Genomic DNA, 21,843 nt, shown 5'->3' with positions numbered 1-21,843 from the left:
ATTTGTCTTGCCAAATTGTAGGTGAAACATGCCTGTAAACAGCACTGGAAGCTGGAAGATTGCCTCTTGGTGGCAAAATGCCACCCAACAGCCGACAAGCAGCGTGTTAGCCCTAAAAGAAGGCAGGGCTCCTGGCTAACCTGACTTCAGAGCGTGCCCAAAGCTGGAGGATTCTGCCTCTCCCCAAATGCCACAGCTTCCACCGGTGTAGTATGTCACTCCAGTCTTCTCACAGGCTGTGCTGGGCAGACATGTCGGAGGCAGTAAAGTCCAAAGATTGCACTGACTGATCTCTTGTGAAGTTATATCAAGAACAAATTGCAGGGGAGGAGGACCTGCCAAAAGTGCTGATCATGGAGCTCATACGTGCAGTTGCCCGCATGGCTCCAAAATCAAGTGGATCTGGACACTTTAAGAAACTACTCAGAGAACTCTTACTCAGGCTGAGATGAATTTTCCTGGGAAACCTTAAAATTAACATTTTGGGAGAAAGGTAAGCTTTTCAGTTAGTGTAAATCATGATACAGAAACCATAACAGGTAATTCCAAAGTCCAGGAATGTGTTAAAAGGGATGACTCATTGTGTCTGGTTTGTTAAAAATTATTGTGTTAATACTCAGTGTGTATTGACATAATCTCCAGGAAGTTTTCCAGTGGTGTTTTATCTCTAGCATTTTGGGATCAATAACACAAAATTACAAATGATAAAGCTTTTTATCTAATGGCTACTGCTGACTGGCTCAAAAAGAATTCCAGTCAACTAATTTTATTCAGAAGCCATTGTCTCTAATTGTAAGATGCTGATTAGTTATAATAATATGCTGCCAACAATTGATGAGTCATGCCAATATTCAGATCAAGAGGTTTGAACAACAAACCTAAATATAGCAGATACAAACAAACTGGAGAGTCTGAAGTCTATTACCAAGGACATTGCTAACACAGCTGTTGGAATACATGAGGGAATATAATAAAAATTGTTTGCAATATGAAAATGTCAGTAAAAACCTGTTGTTGCGTCTTACAGGGGCTGATCTGACGAACAACTCAGAAACTTCTAATTCAAGCAAGCCTTTACCTGTGCAGTGCACACTGGTGCCAAGGTACTTATTGCACATGAAGTTTAATTTTTGCTGGTGATGATCAGATTGGATTCTTCAAAATTTGTCATCATGTTCCCCTTTCCATTTCATTTCCGTTTCTCCTTTCCATTTAATTTTTTCCACTAGTAGAATAGGGCGTGAAGACTTCATCATGAGACTTTTCACTCTCAGAGCATGTAACATGAAATCTCGTATAGAGCCATGAGCAGTCTGTATGAGGATTCTTTGTCTTTGTTTAGATGTTCAAAAGAGGGACTGCAACTGGACAACAACTCTATAGAGGAGCAGAGGACATGGCCCAGGCATACAGATGTCTTAGTCAGCTCTTGTAGCTCACAGTGAGATCATGGAGGGTGCTGATAGATCAGTCGCACACCACCTGATAGCCTCTACTGACAGATGAAGGAAGGAGTGCCAGCTGCAAAAATTCAAGCAAGAAGCATGGAAGAAACAGAATCCAAATGTAACTTGGTGAAGAGAGGAGGAGCAGGTGAGCTGCTGGGCCATCTGGTAAATACAGAGGGGAGGGAGAGTCTGGAAGGACTGTGACTGGTGATAAAGGCATACTTGTGGGGGCAAGAGGCTGGAACATGGACATGCACGGCTTCCTCTAACAAAACCACCCAACCAAATGTTAGGGGACTGTATATATGTAAAAATGTTGCATCTATTCCCTTAGCTTTATCTCCTGATATTTTAAGTGGAGGGGGTTTGTGGATGTAGGTGATGCCTTTGATCCCAGTGCAGGAGAGAAAATATTAAAAAACTTCGCAAAATACAATAATGTTCCTGTTCAGAGTTTATATTTGAAACTGTCCTGGCAAGTAAAAACATTGCCAAACAGTAGCCTCACGCTGTTGCTTATATGGCTGCAAGAGAAATATGTAAAAACTTTGCTGTGAGCACGTGTTAACTCAGGTTATCTAGCATGTGCCAGGGATTTATGCAACTTGTCTCAGAGAGCTCAAAGAAGCCTCTCTTCCTTAAGAAAATAAGCTAAGTGTTTGACAGAGCAGCTATTGTTTTAGAAGAAAGGGTTGCATCCCTCTCAGCTTCATTTAGAGAATGGGACTTGCCTGAATTTGAGCCTCCATTTTTACCGCTGGGGAGTGGTGTTTCCATGCCTGTCTTCCCTCAGCTATAGCAGCTGAAGAATTAGGGCAGGATCCCAGAGGAATCAGAGGGCTGACATGAACCTATGTCTGGAAAAAGTGTGTCTCTTCTGTGCCTTGATTGCTGCACAGGAGCCTGACTCAGTTATGTGAATGTGAGAGGATATGGAGCACCATGAGCTGGCTGGTGCTCAGAGGTTGAGATGATTCTCTGAAGAACTTGTGGCCCCAGGAGAGATTATGACTGATGTACTGAAAAAAAAATGCTGTATTATACTGTAAACAGCAGATGAAGCACGTCCCTTGGCATTAAAGCAATGGGAGGTTTCCTTGCTCAGCCCGCTGGTTACACGCCAAGTAGGTCGATGGTTTGTTGTAGCTGTCTCATGGCATGTTGATCAAACAACTGGGTTCTATGAGGGGGATGAGAAATGATGACAGCTTTTACAAACTTGGTATAGATCATGCAGGAATTACTTTGGATGTCATATGAAGTTAAAGGTTCGGAGGACTTGTGGGTGGAAAGTGTGATTATTTCAGCACCAGAGCTAAACTGAAGGGAGAGGAAACACGCTCATTGCATATCCACATGCCTCAGTAGGTCAGAAATACATTTGTTTGATGAAGATGATATTTAGCTTTGGGGACGAAAGAAAAATGAGTAATGAAATATTTTCTTTGAATGTTACTTTGTACACACATGTTGCCTTGTATAAAGAAAAAAGGAAGATGTTAAGGCAATAAGAGAAACGTTAATCATAGTTTTCCTTCTTGGATAACTCTTAAGCAGCTGTCTTATTCATTGCTTCATTTCCACTAGAGGCCCATGAATTGGAATTACAGTACTTTTATAGCTGCATCTGCCTGAGCCCACTTTGGAAATCTTGGCTCATTAGCAGGAAGCCACTCCAAAATGCTCCACCTTGTTTGTCCCTGGCTCAGCACAACTAGAATGCAGAGAAACCACAGATTTTTCTCTCAGATAAACTGAAAGAAAGGACTGCTCTGTTGAGTTTTGTGCACATGGGTCATGCAGAGCAGATTCAGGTCCCCAGTGCGTGTGGTGGATTGCAACTTGGTTGCAAACAGTCCTGGAGGGTGAGTTTTGTGAGTGTGTGGGAGCATCCACAAAACTCGACTGGAAAAATAAGATCAAACTGTTTCATTATGTTTCTGTTGTTTGCTTTTTCCAGCTGGGCTGTTTACACTAGTATCTGTTTTTTAGCATTGCAACATGTGCGCTTCCCTCATTATTTTCCTCTTCTACCTCTCTGAATCAGCAGTGACTTGTACAAAGATGAAAGGGAAAACAATTCGGCAAGTACTCAAAGGCTCTTAAGGTTGAAGAAGGTATGGAAGCGGATACTCAAATGTGACTAATCCTGCTTTTTGTCCTTTGTCAGCAAGGGATGTTTTCAGCCTGATGCTGAATATGAGTCTAAAGCACAGGAAATAAACACAGTGTAGGCATGATGCCACACCAGCCAGGGAAGTTTTGGCTTAAATGCACCCTTTAAGGATTCTCAGGTTTAGACTATAGATTGTTCCAGTTGCTGTTGGAAATTTCAAGACATGTTCTCAGCTTCTCGATCAAGAGCTCATGTTACTGCACATAAACCAACCATGTGGACAGCCAGGTGTTCTCAGACCCACTGGAAACAGTAGTTTATACAGAAGACTATGGGAATAGTATCTGAGCTTTAAGGGAGGATCAACCAGTCAGTTGTGTTGAAAAGCTTCCCACCTGCTCCCTGCCATTCTTGGGAGGAAAGTAAAACATGCCAAGTATCTCGAGGGCGATGAATGAATGCCCGTACAGGACACTGGCTGGTCCAGCCACCTTGTGCCGTTATCCCAAAGTGGCATTTGCACATCTTCTGGGCACAGGTGTTCACTGCAGGAAACAAGGACTCTCTCCTGCACTTGTGTGTGTTTGTAGGCTCAAATCACAGATCATGGGGTTCTGCAGACAAGGACCTGGGAGTCCAGGTGATGGCCAGCCAGGAGTGCACCCTCATGGCAAAGGCAGCCATCAGCATCCTGGGCTGCACTAGGAGGAGAGCTGCCAGTAGGCTGAGGGAAGTAATCCCTCCCTGCTGCTCAGCTGGCAAGACTGCATCTGGAGAGATGTGTCCAGGGCTGAGCTTTCCAGCAGACAAAAGACAGGGACACACTGGAGAGAGTCCAGCAAAGGGTCACAGGGATGACTAAGGGGACAGACCATAGAGATGACTAAGGGGACAGAGCATTTTCACATGAGAAAAGGCTGTGAGAGAGCTTTGACTCATCAGCCAGGAGAAGAGGAAGCTTGTGGAGATCTTATAAATGTGTATAAATATCTGATGGGAGGCTCAGGAAAACAGAGCCAAACTATTCTCAGTACTACCTAGTGGCGGGACAAGAGGCAGTGGGCACAACAGAAACACAGAAAATTCCATCCAATTCCTTAAGAAAACACTTTTTTACTGTATGGGTGATTGAGCACTGGCACAAATGATCCAGAGAGGTCTTGGAGTCACCATTCTTAGAGGTATTCAAAGCCTGACTGGACTGTGTCCATATATGCAGTCCTTTGGAGCAACCTGCTCCAACTGGCTCTGCTTGAGCAGAGGTTGAACTAGAGGATCTCAAGGGTCTCCTTCCCCCCTCAACAATTCTACAAAAGCAGAGTTGGATTGGTCTGACATGAAAGCTTGAACAAAGACAGCTTCATTCAAGTATAAATTGGATTAAAGTGAATAGGCTTAGCTCAAAATGGAGCGACTGTTCTGATTTTGTAAATATATGTAACAGTAGAGGATCTCCTCACAGTCTTCAGTCTTCTACAAGCTGCACTCTGTGTGGTGCCTGGCATAATGAGGATGTAGCACTTCAGACCCTGCTGAGCATAGAAGGGTATGTTCTTCAATGGCTTTCTTCTTTCCTTCAAGGTCTCAAAAGATAGCTGTAGGCAATTACTTGCTTTCACAAATTGGACTTTTCTGGATTGCACCAAGTATTCCACTGTACAGGCTTTTCAGTATGTATTGAGGGGCTGTTTTGCCTGAAAATGTGGCCTTTTTTCTCTGCCATAAGGTGGTAACATCTGCTTCTCTAAACTATATTATACTTGTGGCAGAAAAAAGCCTATTTTTTTTTGGTTTATGCTGTCAGGACTTGACTGACTTTTTCACAGCCTTGTAGATTAAGATCCACTATATTTAGTCTCTGTGGAAGCCAGTTAGTCTTGGCAAATGAGAAGAAGATCTGCAAATACTTTACAGACTTCAGATGTTGTCCATGAAACACTGTGTTCAGGAGATGAAAGTGGACCAGCAGCTTCCCCTCCCACTCCTAGCTGGAGATGGATGTTGAGGGGATGCTTGAAAAGTCACTGTTCTGTGCTCTGCTAAAGCTGCAGTTTGTTTTCACCTGGTATATCTCAGGAGAACTGATGACAATTTTGACTGAAATTTGGTGGTGAACTTTTGTAAAGTGAGGCCATAACCACAACAAAGTGACAACTTTCATAGATGAAACCTCTATCATAATGAGCACAAATGGTAAACACGTCAATAAACTTGCAAGGTCTTGAATCCAGCAGAAAAGAAAAACCATAATTGGCTGACTAACAAGTGTGATAGGTGCCCAGCCAGGAATAGCATAGGATTGACTGACTGGTACTTGGTGTGTGTAGGACACCTTCTATTGGGGAGATGTACAATTTCCACCTTTCCAGCTGCTAAAGCCATGCTCTCCATCCCTCTCAATTTGATCTACACTTACAGAAGCAAAAGCAAACCAGAGACTGTCTGGAGCAAGTGTTGCTAATTAAAGAACCTGATGCATTTGCATCTATTTATAACTGGATCTGGGGTGGTAGAGTTCTGGGGTGTTTTTCTTAAATCATCTTTAAATTACCTCCTAATCATTTTCTTTGCCTATGAAGGGATGTAATTGGCCATGTGGGACTGGAAGCAACACAGACAAGTGCCCACTACATTTCAATGGCTTCAAGTACACACAAAGCTTTAGGACACTGAGACTTGAGTTATGATGCTCTGGGAAGAGTGGGATATCTTGGTCACTATGGCCCTATAACCTGCCTACTTTGTAAGGCCTCAGGACTGAAACTGCTTAGACTTTGTCTGATTTTGCCTTAGCCATCCTAGAGCTTTAGTTTTGTTTGCTAATCAATGACATTTGTTTTTCCTCATGATGAGGAAGCTGTTGCCTAATTTGTTTTGCTCTTGCTTAATTTTGTATAAGCATTAGGAATTACCTTAATTCTATACAGTCAATTATAAGAAGTAGTTATTCAAATGAAACATTTATTGCTGTAGCATAGAGTCACATGGGGTAATGTAGGTGTGGTATGACAGTAGAGGCCACAAAAAAAAGTCAGAGGATGTGGTGTCAAGGAGTAGAGACATGGGATGATAATGAAAGGGGCAAAGAATAATACTGGAAACTTAAGGTTATTGATGGCTCAGCCGTGCTCAGTTAAAGAACTGTAGAGCTGGACAAAACCAGTTTTAGTGGTAACAAAGAGAAAGGGAAGAGCTGTTCCATTTCTGGAGAGAGTTTCTTACCTATAGCAAATGTGGATGCAATAGCAACTTGCACATCAGTGAAAATAACATTTAAGCGTACAATTATCCTAGAAAATCTATTAAATTACTCAAATGTGGGCCCTGGAGGGAGAAGGTAAAAACCATTGATGGCATACTCTTCAGAAAAGGAGAGGAAGAAACCCCATCATGGACATGATGCTCCTTCTAGCAAAGGACTGGGGATGTTAACAATTTATTTCAAACTTGGGGATGTTAACAAATTATTTAAGACCCTGTCCTTCTCCCCAAGCTGATCTTTGAGGCTGACTTACTGTCCCACTTGATAGCCAGAGGGGCAGGATAAGGGAGAGCATAATATCAGAGAAGACTTTTGTATAACAATCTTTGACTGTATTACTGAGCTGTTCGTGGTATTGTTTAGATAATTGGGACTCCGAAGGTTGATATCATTGTAACTGCACTGTAATAACAGCTTAGTGTATTTTAGTTAGGCTGTTAAGATTTTAATTAGTCTAACATAGAATTCTTGGCTTCCCAAATGAGTTGTTTCCCCTTTTGCCCATAACAAGGCTTTGAGAGCAATAACTTGTCACGTGGGTACTACGAGGATGGAAGAATGATGAGTGTGTTCACAGAGCACAAAGGGCTGTACTGATGCAGCAAAAGAAATCACGGAGAGAAGTAGACAAAGCCAGAATGATCTTCAGCCCTATGACTAATGGTAGAATACTTGTGCTGTATTACTTATGTTATTTTAGCAATCTCCTGAGCAACCCAGTGGGAGGTGTTCCTGGTGATGTATGAAAGAAGCCAAAAAAAATAGCAGCTGTCTGAAAGAATTTTTCTGCCTTAGGTAAAGCAGGGATATGGTGAGGGGAAAAAAATGTTCAGTTGAGATAGCTTGCATAATTCATGCCAATTTCTGCTCTTAGTTTAGTTCACAGTTGATTGGCTTCATCCCATTTGCAGGGAGGGGAAGCACTAGATGTTCCTAGTATAGTCTAAGTTTTTTTTTCCAGACGGGTAATTTCAGCCGTGTGATAGAACTGAGAGATTGACATGAAGTTGGCATCAACTACAACCAGCCACAGATTTCCTCAAAGCCAGCTGACTGATCAGGTACAACACTGCAATAAGGGAGCAAGTAAGGAGATGTGAAGGACACAGCACTGTCCGTGCTGATTCTGACCTCCTTGAGAAGTACTCCAACTCCAGAGCATGCATCTTTCACATGAAAGCACTACTGTAAATAACTTCCAGTAGCTGTGATATTTTCGGATGATTTAGGTCCTGCACATCTGTCTTTACCTGGTACTGGCACCTGGAATTACTGAGTAAACAATTATGTTAAATAATTTAGAGCTACATATTGTGACTATTCCTAAGGAGCAGTCAAAACCTGATGTGTTTATTTGGATTTAATACCATGTCTTAGGCTTCTCAGAGAAGCTACTTCTATGCTTTAATGCTCTACTAACTTTCACTGAGACACTTAGTGGAAACTGAGGGTTGTTACTCAAGGCTGTGGAGAGTGAAATGTTCCTTGTTTACCTTGCAAATATTTGGAAACTAATTATTCCTTATATTCTCAATATCTCATTTTGAATTTGGGGAGTGTTTTATCTATAGGGTAGAAACCTAAAGAAAACAAACCCCAAAACCCCATAACACACCTCCCTCCCCCCTTCTCCCAAACCCCAAAAATACCAAACCAAACCAAAAATACCACCACAAACAACAACAAAAAAAAAGCCAACAAGCCCCAAACAAGGCAAATGTAAGCAGCTGAAGACTATGGACAATGTATTTGAGGTAAGTGGAAAGGGTAAATTCGGTGCTGACCTGGGAGGCTCATGCTCAAGGTGTCAGTGGTCACTTCTTGAGCAGAACACTGGGCAAGGCATGAGGTGCCCGAGCGCTGCCCTTGGACACGCACGATGTGCAGCTGGGACTGACCCCAGGGCAGCCCTCAGTGGCTTGGCTTCACAACGTGTGGCAGGCTGAGCCCGAGGCAGGAGGTGCTCCTGGTGTGCTGAATCTCCAAAAGAGAGCAACTCTGGATCAAATGTACCATTTGCATTGCTGAGGCTTACAGAATTCACTCTGGTTAGTACAAAAACCTGGCAAAGACCCCTGTGCTGTGACAGAGCTCTGCATCACGTAGCACCGGGCACCCTGTTTGCTGGGGAGACCTGAGCTCCACTGTCACAATGGAGACAACACTTCAGGCTCCATTCTTGGAGCAGGAGGGCTGCTAGGTTATAAATTCTTTCTCTTTGTCTACAAAGCAGGCAGGAGGAAATTGATCTGATCTAGCAGCAGGAGTTGGTACATTCCTGAGCTGAACAGCAAAAATCTTGGTTCAGTGTGTGTGGAAGAAGATCAGATAGTCCTGGTTCACTGACTGGTAACAAAAAAGAAAATGCTGGTTTCCTTTTATGCTCCATGACATCGGGGTTGTATTTTTCACCTGTTTATTTTTTCTCCTAATGCAAAGATGGACTCCCAGGTTAAAGCTGTGAGATAAGTACATGCTGCTCTTCTCCTGTAAAATGAGTTGATGACCTCAGTCTGGTGTGAGGAGATCCACAGTGTGCCCTTCTCATGAATTTTCTTTAATCTAGAAAAGAACATTTTTCTTCCAGTGATGCATCTGTTTTACTTTCCAAAGTTTACAGCGACACTGATCGAGTGTATTATTTGGTGCTACAGTAATGCAGTTTAAGAGAAGAGGAAACTTATTAATGATTATTAATCCCTTGACATCCACAGGTGCAGGTGGGTGGTAATTTGTTCTCCTCCAGTGCATGAATTATTCACAGATTTTTTTAGAATTTGTAGGTAGACATTAAATGATTCTTCTGTACCCAGATGAGATGAAAGATGGAAACAAACATAAAAAAAACAAGAAACAAAAAAGCATGCCTCTGCTCCAAAGTGAAAAGTCAATACATATTCTCATAATGATTCCAGGGGTTATATGCTAGAGCTTTGGGTCACGATAATCTGCCTAGTGAATCTGAGCAAAGGGAAGAAGTGGAGAAACACTTATGAAAAACATAAAGGAAAATTTAACAGGAATTAATGAACTCAGTACTACTTGGAAGCTGGTCTGACATAGATATATATTCCTCCCTCAGACAGTTTCTTGGAGAGAGAGTCTGTTTTAGAGGAGGTGGTTAGGCATAAAGTATAGCATTAAGTCTTCAGCCTTGGAGGTATGATTGATTTATTTGGAAATGATGAGTGATTATGTCCTAATGATGTTTTGAAAGACATGAAGTGCATTCCACTATGTGAGTGACCCTTGGCTTTAAATTCCAAGAGATGACAGTTACTGGGCACGTCAGTGAAGGGACAGAGGGAAACTGGCACACTGTGCCACTGTAATCACTGTGAAACTGTGTCATCTGTTTGATTTCAGTAGCCAATTCTCTGAGAAACCTGAGAAATCTGTAACTAGGGGGTGGGTGGTTGGGAATAGATTAACAGAAATGCTTTCATTGTTCTTTATAGTAGTAGTTTTGATTTTTTTTTTTTAATACCTCCTGGTCTTTGGCTGAGAAGCTGGATCTGTTTTGCTCTATAGCCAATTTTTGTGATTAATTCTTTCTGGTTTGTGGTACCTGGGTAGTTTGGTTATCCACAGTTCCATTGCTGTGTTGTGTTGTTGTAAGAGAATCCACTTAGCTTAACAGCTCTGGGGCTGCTTCTCTTTCCCACCTCATTTTCTGAAGGTAAAGATGCCAAGTAAGCAATAGTCATGATTCTTGGAGACCTCTGGGGATGTGTCTGATCAGAAACATCCTTAAGACATGGATTTTCCTTTCATAATAGTTGCTGAACACAGTATAAAAAAAATCAGATGTACTTCTTATAATTCCATCCCAGTAGTGTGACAACCAGTGGCAAAAAATCTGGGAAGTCTTTACTGTTGGAAGTCATCTCTCTCCAACACAAAGAGAGAGCATTAATGAATCATCTTGCTGTAATACTGAGAGTCCTTTTCAACTGTGAGGCTAAGAGCTTTTAAATTTAATTTATACCACGAGATCTGATTTCCAGCTACACAGACCTGTTGTGTTCTCGCTCACACTAATTGCAGCAAAGATGTAATAGTCAGTAGTGTAACTGGAAGTATTATCTATAAAGATGTTTACTGTTAGCTCATGTCTCAACTTTGCAACATAAGTACTGTATAAAGATCTGAGCACCACACTTTCAGAAAGAGAAAGATCAGTCAGAGGGATTGATCTAATGGTAGCCTTCAAATACCTAAAAGGATATTGCCATATAAAGGAATTTTACTTTTTTCCTTCATGTCCTTGGTGCACAGCATATACTGCAACACAGGAGGTTCAGGACTTAGGTAAAGCTTGCTAATGATAAAGGCAGCAAAGCCTCAATGAAAGTGGCATAGCTGTGGAGTCTACATTAATGAAAGTTAAAAACAAGCCAGGAAGGAGTCTGTCTGGAATAGCTATAATTAATAGGTGATGTTATCTCTGCCTTGCTGGCTTCAGTCCCTTCTTACGACACAAAATGATATTTCTCTCTTATATGTAATGCATTTTTCTCTTAAAACATGGTTAGTGGATTGTGTGTATTCAATTATAGTAATTTGTCAGTAAATTACCCTTCCATGTTCTGTTATTAACAGTACTGTGCAGCTCTAATGTGTGAAGGCCATAATGCATATTGGGAGTTTTAGCAGGCTATAAAAGCCTGTAGGAAGTCCTCATGCTAACAAGCCTGAATAATAACCAGGTAAGAAGTGTGAGATGGAGTATAGTTCTTTTTGCAGAAAGCCAAGTTTTCCTTAAAAAGCTATGACCTGAAAGAAGTCTTTTGAGTCCAAGTATCAATTTGGTCTTTGAAGAACTTAAGTAAGGCTGGAGATGGCAAGTTTTGCAGGATTTCTTTCTGTTTAGCCATCTTAGCAAATTTGAGCTCGGAAATTATCTGTTGAGAGAGATGAGAGAAAGAAGAACAATGCAACGCAGCCATATGGGCTCTGTTCTTACACATGGTTTGACTCTGCGGGGACATCATTCTCCAACCTGTCAAAGCTCAGCATCCAGCAAAAAATTCTGATGTAATGGATATTCTTTTTATGAGCAGTCAATTTGTCTGGAGCCCAGGCCTTTAAACTTGGCTGACAGGAAAATTCTCTATTGAGAATTGACTGGCAGACAAACAGCACTGGAATTCTAAGTATTTCTTATATCTCTGAAGAATCTGGGTTTCCTTTATAATACCTTAATTATAAAAGCTATGCTTTTAGGATTGCTCTTAATTGAATACACTTGTTTATTTTCTTCCTGGCATGTGGGTTTCCCAACTCCAGCCAACACTGTCTAGCCAGAGGTGTTCCCTGCAGACTGAAAATCATTTAGATGGTTTATTTTATTGTGTGCCTAACTTTTGTATACTAATACATGTATCACCTGATTGACCTGAATCCATCCAATGGATATATCAAATGTAGTTGGATTCAGTGGTCTTTATGGGTCCCTCCCAACCTGAGATATTCTATGATTCCACTGTTTATATGGAAAGGTCAATAACAAGGATGACACTTAAAAACTGACCTCACAGCTACTATCCTGAAATATTCTTTCACTGCTTGAGATTCCAGCTCAGAAAGATGAAGAGGAAAATTAAGACAACTTTTAGCAGGAACTATTTGTCTAATTTGCAAGTCCTTACAGTGCTGCTGAAACAGCACTTACAGGAGGGTAAAGAAATGCTGCCTGCACTTGAGACAAGCGCTGCAGCTCGAATCAAATGCTCATGATGTCTTCTCCTGGCACGGCTTCCTCTGTGCTGGCACAAACGTCTGATGAACAAATGCCTCTGATCCCAGGGGGGAAATTTCTATCCCATCTGGTGCAGCTCCACATCCTTAACTGTCAAACAGGGGACTAAAGGTTGTTTAGCATGAATGACTTTGCCCATGGAGCTTCCTTGTTACTTGGTTTATTTGTCACGCTGCATCTTCAGCAGCCTCTGAAACGTGTTTTTACAAAGTGCTCTGTGGAGGAAGAAAAAGTGTGGCTTTGAACAAATGCCATAAGATGGAGAGTCATGTCTGCTTCTTGTTTTGATCCCACTGCCTGGCTAGTTTAGAGGTTGTATGCAGTTCTGATGGATACACTGCTTTAACTCCACCTTAGCAGGGGAAATAAAATGGTAGCTTTGTCTACTCATCAATACGTTGCTGATAAAAGAAGTACTTGTCTTTCATGATTGGGCATGCACGCTGAAGCCCTGGCTGAAAGCCTTTTGTTCTTGCTTTAAACAAGGTGAAGGGAACAGAGAATGTAAAAAATAAAGTAAGTTTGATTGCAGCACAGTTGTTTTCATTACTTTGATTTTTTACACAAATTGACCGAGATGGAAACGAAGGCTGTTGTTTTCTAACGGGGTTGGTAAACATGCCATAAGTTTTTTGAAGTTTCAGATTTTGTGTAGTGAATGCACACAGAAGCCTTGGAGCTGGTCATTCTTGTGTGCTATATATCCTCTCCAATTTCACAATGAAAAATTGTAATAAAAGAACACAAAGATCTGTAATTCAGTGCTGCTTCAGAGGCTTTTCCTTTAGCTCTGAACAGAGTACTAATTGCAGAGATTTGACAGCTCTTAGGTATTCGTCACATGTACTTGCCCTTACTTTAGATGTTTAATTTAGTTGCAAAATAATTCTTCTTGAATTTGTAATTGTAATAATTGCCATTAATAACCTGGCAAGGTAGTTGGCCTTTGGCATTACATCAGGGGGAAAATGATAGTAAGATAGCTCGTCTGAAGATTTAGAAAGCTAGAGAACATCAGGGGGTCGGGGGCGGATGGAGGGGTGTTGAGGGAAGAGAATACCAGAAACAAGGCATCATGACAGGCATCTTGGGGTTTGCAGCTGGGATTTATGCAACAGGCTTATGCAATTTGGCTGTACTTCTTTGTAGAAGAAGAAGACAAGGTGTCAAATGCCAAAGAAATAATAGGGAGGATGAGGAAGACGAAGGCAGGAGAGTGTGAAATGACAGGCGGTTGGGAATATTTTGGAAGCAGAACGAAGCCACGTGCTGAGAGCTGTATCAGTGGTGGCTCATGCCACAGCAAAGCAAAAAGTATTTTTCCGTGGGTAGGCTGCCCATTTCAGTAGGTGAATAAGTCATCCACACTGAGGGGTGATGATGATCCTATGGCGGAAGGGGTGGGCTTCCCAAAGCAGTAAGTCTAACAGCAGCTGTCTCCCTTTCACTGATGGTCTGCTCCTGGTGCAGTGGCCTGCTGGAAGGCAGGGAAGACAGTGGTGACCTTGCTCTGAGGGTGCAGGAGAAGCAGGGCTGCCCCAGTGTGAGGGGGGTCCTGAGCTGGGGACAGCAGTGGACTCCATCAGGGGCCACAAGGTGATGCCCAGGGAACCTGTCTGGGACAGCAGGGCACCAGGGGCTTGGCCAAGCCAAAAGGGTGTCCTTGGGCCTGAAGATAGAGGTGGGCTGGAGGGAGCCAGGGTAGGGAGAAAAGGCTGGTGGTCACAGAAATTAATGCTTGTCTCCCTTGTGTCAGGAAAGATTAAAAGGTGGTCAGTCTTTTAGTGGTAAATGTGATCAACAGCTACCTAGAATGTTGTGTGGCAGCTGAGCCAGAGGGACTGGAGCTGTAGGTCGGATGGTCACTGGAGCTCTCAGGAGCTTCATGCTCATCCTTATGTCCCTGCCAGTCTACAGTCTTCTTGGGCATGGGCTGACTGTGAATCACAACCTGTGAATCAGTAGGTACTGTTTTGGGACTGGCTTGGGACATGTGTGTTGTGGTTTTGTTTTAAACAATCATGAAGATTGTTCCCCATTCCTGCCCTTCTTGCTTGCCTTGTGTGATGGTTATCACAGTAGGCAGAATACAGGGAGGAGGGACATAAGAGTCTGTAGGTTAAGCCTTATCTGTAGTTAAGCCCTTCCATGCCCCCACCACTGCTGTGAGTTCTGTGGCCACCAGAGGCTGGAGAGGCTGCCCAGCACCTTGTCAGCACCTGGCAGCAGGACACCCTCACACCCCTGGCTCTGGCCTCTAAAATGATATCCAGACTGATGCAGCCAGTGGTTAATCAGGACACAGAGAGCCCTGGTCTAGCAAGCGGCCTGCCCAAAGCAATTTCCTTCACTTTGTTGGAAAGGAGAAGCATCTGTCCTCAGTTCTCAGTGGAACTGGGAAAGTACAGTATCTAATTTTTCAACTGCCTGCGAGCAGAATTTAAATGCTACTCTATTCTTTAAAATAAGAGTTTGCATCTCATTCATAGAAGTTAAAACATTCCTTATTCACTCAATGAGGAAAAAAATTCAACTCTGCCTATCCCAAGCTGTCAAAGCATGCAAGAGCAGCAAACAGATTGTGGGTGCCATTAGGAAGCATTAATGTCTAATTGCTTCAAAATGGACCACAAGGGAAGATGAAAGTTATCTATTCTTGGTGCTGTTGTTGTTTCAATTGTCGATAAGCACATCAGCCTATGGCACTCATTTTGGCTGTGAAGGAGTATGATTGATTAATAAATGTGTGTTCCTTTGTAATCAGTTTCAGAATGTTGGAGTATTTTTGTAGCAAAGTCTTACTGGAGAATCTCAGAAACCTTTTTTTCCCTTAGTGACACACGTGGAATAAAAATGCATTTCTTCTCCTCGTTTTGAGTACCTGGGCTGCTAATGCATCTGTGTATCTTTTTTTTCACTTGCAGCACAGTCGTTTGAATATGTGACCTCCAATTTCTGTGCAGAAGTTGTATCTTAAAAGGCGAGACCAGACCATGTACAGAGCGAGCAGAAACAATTCACTGGCTTTTAAATCCAAACTGATGGCCTTCAATGTGGCTGATGAGTTTGTGAACAATGGAAAGTCAATGAGTTTGTTTGGTTTGAGAAAAGATGCAATACCTTGATAAAACACTGCAATGTGTCACCCTGTGATGTTCTGGAACACGGTGAGTGTTTAATATGATTTTCTTCCACCTGAACAAGCACTGTCAATTTGCTCTTGGACACTTATAATTTACTCCTACATAATTTCTCTTTCCTTGCTTCTACCTCCCTCTCTATATGTCAGGCATTCCTTGATGAAAAGGGGTGCTTATTGGAAAAAAAAAAATCATCTGATCAGGAATCCAAACCCTTAAAAAAATAAGGCTCAGTGCTGTGGAAGAAAGTTCGTAGCAGCCCAGGGCAATGGCCTGTGTAATTGCCAAGTCAATCAAGCCATGAAGCAGAGGGCAAAGGCTTTGATTTCTAGTCCTCCCATTTGCAAGTGCACGCTGGGCTGTCATTGCCTTCAGCCCCTACCCTTAAAATCTCTCAAGCTGCCTTTCTGCTGGTGATTCATACTTAGAAATAAACTTGCAATAAAAGCATTAGTATTTATTTTGAAATCACACTCATTAAGCTTTTCTCAGAAAAAGAAACAAGATTTAAAGGAACATTTTATCTCCTGGACATCTGACAAGAGACAACTTGGGTGACTTTGTAAGCTTTCATAATTAATAATTAGAAGAAGTACATTTTCTTTTCTTTCCATTGTTTTTTTCCCCACTGAGACAGTCAGTGTTATCAGTTGATTTCTCTAGGTTACTGGGGACATGTTTGGATAGAGGGCAGGTTTTGAAGCAAATCTACATATAAAATGTACTGCTAGTGTCTGATCTTTGACAGCCAAATAAACTTAGCTCACAGGATCTATCTTCTCTTTTAGACTGATTCCTTTAATTTCATTTGTTTCTTTTCTTTCTTTCTTATGAAAGGAAAACATGACAAGTTGGTCAGTGATCCAAAACTAGCTCAACTCAACAGAAAAAGACAGTAATTACTGCTTGACTCCTGGGATTTGTTTTAGGCCCAGCTGAGATTTTAAAGAGTGATGTGAAAACTCTTTAACATAGTCATGTTTTTTGATACCAAATCGCCTTCTGAGCAATCTCACAGAGTAGACAAAGACTTAGTGACCAGTGACGTAAACCTGCTCGTCACACTGATGACAGCTTGCTGCCCCAGACTTGGGAAGGGTTAGAGTTACAAGTCTGTTTGATTCACTTTCTGAAAAGAAATTAGGGAGTTTGGCAGTCAGCCTAGGACCTCAGTAAACAATATGAGAGGAAAAAAAGTTTCTTTTGCTGCTTTCTCAAGGGATGAGGTGGAGTCAGTGCAGTTCAAATGAGCTTTGGAAGCAGTAGGTGTCTATTCTTTGGACCAGAGTCACTGCACTAAGGCAGGCAGCCTGCAACAGGGCTGCCTTATGGGTATGATCTTACCCATTAAACAAATTCACACAGAGAAAGGTTAAGGTTGGAAGGTTCCTCTGGAGACCATTTAGTCCCCTCCCCTGCTCAGGCAGAAGGTTGTCCAGGACTGGGACTCCAAGGAGGGAGACTCCACAACTCCTCTGGGCAGCATGTTCCAGTGTTTGACCACCCTCACTGTAAAGCAATTTTATTTTTTCTGTTTGAGTGTAATCTGCCGTATTCCAGTTTGCACTCACTGCCTCCTGTTGACAAATATTGACAAATTTCTTCCATATTCTAACACATCTGCCGATGACAATTTTCCTTTTTAGGTCCTAACTTTTAATTTTCTTTTTCTACTTACACTCCTAGCCTTTTGTTTGCTTGCTGATTCCACTTGTTCTTTGAGGCTGCAGTCTTGTAACTTCAAAATTCCTTTTTTGTTGCTGGGAATTTGTTGTCCAGTGAGGCGAAGGCCATAGGGTAACAGAAAGTGTAAAACATACTTTTTCCATGTACAGGCAGCAGAACTTGAACATCTGGAGTCTGCAAATAAGTAGCATGTCTTGGTTATACTTATCAAAGCTGCTTCTTTACCAATGTGTTGCTGCTTGCCCCATTTTTTTCCTTTAGAATGTGTCTCTCAGTCCCTTCTAGGGTTTAATCTTTGGGTATGACCATCCAGTGGTTTTCTTCAGACTAGAGAAAATTTTTATTCTCACAAACGCCGTGGGATGCACCTTTAAAATTTTTATATGTGACTCTATATATTTTCAGAAGACTTCTAACCATACATAGATCACCTTGAAGACTGAAAATTCAAGTGAACTTAACCTCATGTAAAAAAAAATAAATTTTTAAAAGTACCCAGAAAAATCCTATTTTTGCTCTTGAGTGCTTTTAGAAAATAGTTGTCATTTCTTTCAAGGAGTTAGAAAAAAAATCTATATTTTTTTGATTTTTAGATTTCATCAGAGTGATTCCTCCATGTGATAAATTTTTCTAGAGAAGCAGGAACAGATTCAACCCTTATTCTAGGATTTACCTCTTATTTCATGAATATTAAAATATATATTGATTTTTCTAAAAGCAATTATCAGAGAAAAAGCCAGAAGGATTGCTGTCTTGACTTTGCATCTTTTAAATCCTAATTACAAATTTGATGTGCCACTCCATTTGAATTTAAAAAAAAAATTAACCACTTAGCTTGGAACTACATTTGTGTTTTCTAAAAATGCCATTTCCCTTCGCAGAAAGAAAGCAATTTTTTTTTTTTTTGGTGGTTTAACTAATATTTCCCCATCTGTGCTTTGCTTCTGCACTCTCTTTGTGGGAAAACTGAAGTCACAACCAGAATGCCTGGCAACAGAAGCAATGGACTTGATATTTATATTAGAACTGTAACACATGGGCATCTGTTCTCTCTACCCTTTCAAAGATATTGCTTCCAAGGACTAATATTTGGATTTTTCAACTATGGGCGGCTGCTGATAAGTAAGGTTGGTGTGAGCCTGGAAAGAGACTCTGCTGTAGCCCACGGGGACAGACAGAAGTGTCTTTTTCCAGCCTGGGGGCTGAGACGGTGCTGGGTTGGCCTCCTTGAAGTGAGGCAGAGCTGAGTGACCCTGAGCTCTCTTTCAAGCTGAGAGATCACTTCTTTCTGCCTCTGTTTTCTCTACACATAAAATAAGAATATTGAAACCAGTCTCATTTGATCAAATATTTTGAGCTCTACCGAAGGAAATGTGCTGATTCTAGAGGTTTTCATCAGTAAGACATGCACCTATAAAAGAGAAAGGACCAAAGAAATTTCGGTAGTACAGAACAACAGTGACAGGGAGGATGCATTAAGCAAGAGATGAGTATTCACCCTTAATACGTGTGACTAATCAAGATAATTATTTTTCTCCTGATTTAGGGTGAGATTTTTGCGGCAGCCAGCTTTCTGTTCAAAAGCAGTTTTGAATGAACAGGTGGGCTGGCATGGTGCACTCTGCCTTTTCCTTTGGGAGCTTAATACCTGTTATCCCAAAATGTCTGTACTCTGTGTTAAAAGTCTCACAGGATCTCAGTCTTCCTGGCGGTGAGTTCACTTCCTAAGCACACATATTCACACAGCAGGTGAATTACAGAGTGTTGAGGATGTTGCATTATTTATTATCTCCCTTCTGTGAGGTGTGTTTAAGGCTTAAACCCTGAATTGTGCCAGGATGAGATGGAAATACCTATTCCTGGCTACAACCGAAACTGTGTTGCCTGCCCTTAGAGCAAAGGCAGCAGAGATAAGCCTGTTCTCTTGCTAAAGAGAAGTTGGATGGTTTGCATACCTGCTCCTGCATCATTACTAGGAGGTAACAGGCTTAATGACCCAGATGCAAACCAAAAGCACCCTGTGCACAGACCCTTTCAGGAGGCACAGGAGCCAGGCTGCACCCAAAGAGGGCACTCCCTTTCTGCCCTGCCTCAGACTGCAGATTGATCTTGCCTTTGGGAAGTTTTTTTGTGGTATTTCTGCTTGGGTAAGAGCACTTTTAAGCGGTAGGCTGAGGGTTAAGCTGTAGCACGGGGAAGATGGGAAGAATGTGTCAGCCTGTTTTCTTCCCACAGTTTTTTTATTTAATTTTCAAATGCTATCTAAGACAACATTGAGGATTGCAATGCTCAAATATTTGTCTAGCAGGGGTTAGCTTGTACTGCTTGTATTTCTTGTCTTCTAAATACACCACTATGCGTTTCCACCATCTCTGCAGTAATTCCTGCTTAGAAATGAGAAGCTGACAGTCTTGAATGAGCTCTATGTTAATCACCAAACACGGGGATGAAAGAAGGCAAAATTATTTCTGTGCAGTGAGAGGTGGGAAAGTTACGCTGTTCTTGTACTGAGAGGCTTGCTTGCAGTGCTCAGGCAACAATACAAACAACAGTAGGAAAGAAAAATGCTGCACGAAAAGTGAGACAGGGCATTTGACAAAGGCTATGATTCAATGATAACCTCGACCTGAAATGTTTGGGAACTGACTCATGGATCTATAACTCTTAAATCACTGAATGAATCAACACCAAATAAAAGAGTTAGAGGTGCAGACTTCTCTGTGAGAAGTTTGTAAAATCCTTGGTGTGCTGCTTTTCACCTTGGAAAATCTTTCTCTCCTCCCCTGTACACACCTATGCCAGCTGGTAATTGCCTGAGCTGGAGAGGTGCCACAGCCCAGCACCTTACGGTCCTTCATCTAGTTCAGAGGTTATTGGTCCCTGAGTGTCCTAGAAATTAGAGCAGACAATGCCACAAAGCACTGGGGTGACAAAATTGTCCTTTCTTTGGTGAATAATGCTTGTGGCGTTTCAATTGCGTTGTATGGGTTAAAATCATCAACATGGAAACAGCAGTTCATTTCAGCACCAACAAAACTAACTTACTTGTCTTAATTTATTGGGTTTTTTAAAGACAAAGGTACAATCCTTCTAACTGGGGGAATATATTATTTGTTAAGTTAGCAACCAATCTGAGAAATCAATTATTTGCATGCCCCTATTTCATGTCATCGTTGCAGTTGGTGCCAACCTGTTTTTGTTTAATATCATTAGCATAAAGTGTAACCTTAGCCATATTACTTTGGAGTTTGATTGCTGATCTTTAAGCCTCTTTTGTAAATGGCAAAATTCTGAGGAGAAAGTCTATGACAGAAGCTTGCAATACATATAATTGGTTGCAGACAGCTAAAAAAAATCTCATCTTGAAAAAGGTAAAGCTTGTGGTAGTAAATAAATGTGAAATGGTGAGTGGAAACTGTGGATTAGCTAGTTCAGCAGCTGAATAGTTTAACGAAACAGTTGATTTAGAACTCTGTCCATAAGGCTTGGACTATCGAGGTAAATCTGAATCCTGCATTGATGGCCTTGGTGAAATTAGGTTTTTTGCTTTGTAGGATTACATATCTGATGAACAAAAGAAATTGAATTGGTATGGTTTGCTTGGGTTTCTCTGAGACATCTGGCTATAAATGCCATATGACATCTGATTTTTGGCTTCGGACAAAAACTCCAAAACAAAAATGCCTTACTTAGATAATACAAGGTGTTATGAAAAAATGGATAAATTCAGAACTGGTCTGCTTGCTGGCATACCTCAACATACTTGTTGATGGGAGGTTGTTTGTGAGTTTCTGGCAATGGATTCAGCATTGCTGAATGTTTCTGCCATTTTGCCAATGATTTGAAATCTGAGGCAATGTATACCTTGCAAATCACTGACTAACAAACTAAATATGAGGCTTCTGAGGCACTAGTTAAGACTGTCTACTTGTATGACTGCTTTGGTGATTTTTGGCTAAGCCTGTTGACTTAGCCAACAGTGAGGTAATACATTTATGTGGGAACTGAGCACAAGGGTCTGCTCAACAGGTGATACTCTGCCTTGGAAAGCAGTAGGCTAGAATACAATAGAAGTAGCTTGGGAAGTCCTATCTTTAGCTGGAGCTCTCAGGTAGTGCCTGGGGCAACTAGAGGCCAGCAGGATTTTGAAAAATGAAAAGTGAAACACCATGGAAGATGGTTCTGCCTTCATGTGAAGACTGTTTGCCCAGCTAGCTATCCTGCCTGTGGTTCAGTGTTCCAGTTGTGCTGACCAGCACAACAGTGCTCTAGGTAATTTAGAGTGACATGCAAAGCTTTACAATGAGACTTGGCAAGTCCTTCAGTGCTGTCATTGGAAGAAGGTGAGAGGCCTGATATAAGAATGCACCAAAATCCAGTGGCTGAAGGTCCATTTGCTTCATGGCTCCAAGTGAAACAGTCTTTGATGT

General features: G+C 41.6%; 1 protein-coding gene across 22 annotated transcripts in view; it reads left to right on the top strand.

Moving 5' to 3' along the window:
* Positions 1 to 74: 74 nt before the first annotated feature.
* The window catches only part of CD96 (CD96 molecule), a 103,487-nt gene continuing 81,718 nt past the window's right edge, over positions 75 to 21,843 (top strand). For 16 of the 22 annotated variants that reach the window (XM_050332415.1, XM_050332411.1, XM_050332422.1 and 13 more), the window contains exons 1-4: positions 77 to 493; positions 1,028 to 1,103; positions 1,343 to 1,593; positions 15,512 to 15,754. The gene's annotated coding sequence lies outside the window, so the exon portion shown is untranslated. Of the gene's footprint in view, positions 494 to 1,027; positions 1,104 to 1,342; positions 1,594 to 9,439; positions 9,547 to 15,511; positions 15,755 to 18,062; positions 18,536 to 18,959; positions 19,125 to 21,843 lie in introns of those variants that run through there. The other 6 variants (XM_050332407.1, XM_050332406.1, XM_050332428.1 and 3 more) reach the window with 6 other exon arrangements.

Source organism: Myiozetetes cayanensis, unplaced genomic scaffold (genome assembly GCF_022539395.1).
Source record: "Myiozetetes cayanensis isolate MyiCay16 unplaced genomic scaffold, myiCay2020 scf5-8, whole genome shotgun sequence".
In the NCBI taxonomy this organism is placed as follows: domain Eukaryota; kingdom Metazoa; phylum Chordata; class Aves; order Passeriformes; family Tyrannidae; genus Myiozetetes; species Myiozetetes cayanensis.
The sequence above is the reverse complement of the archived record's forward strand: the minus strand, read 5'-3'. Positions and strand labels throughout refer to the sequence as shown.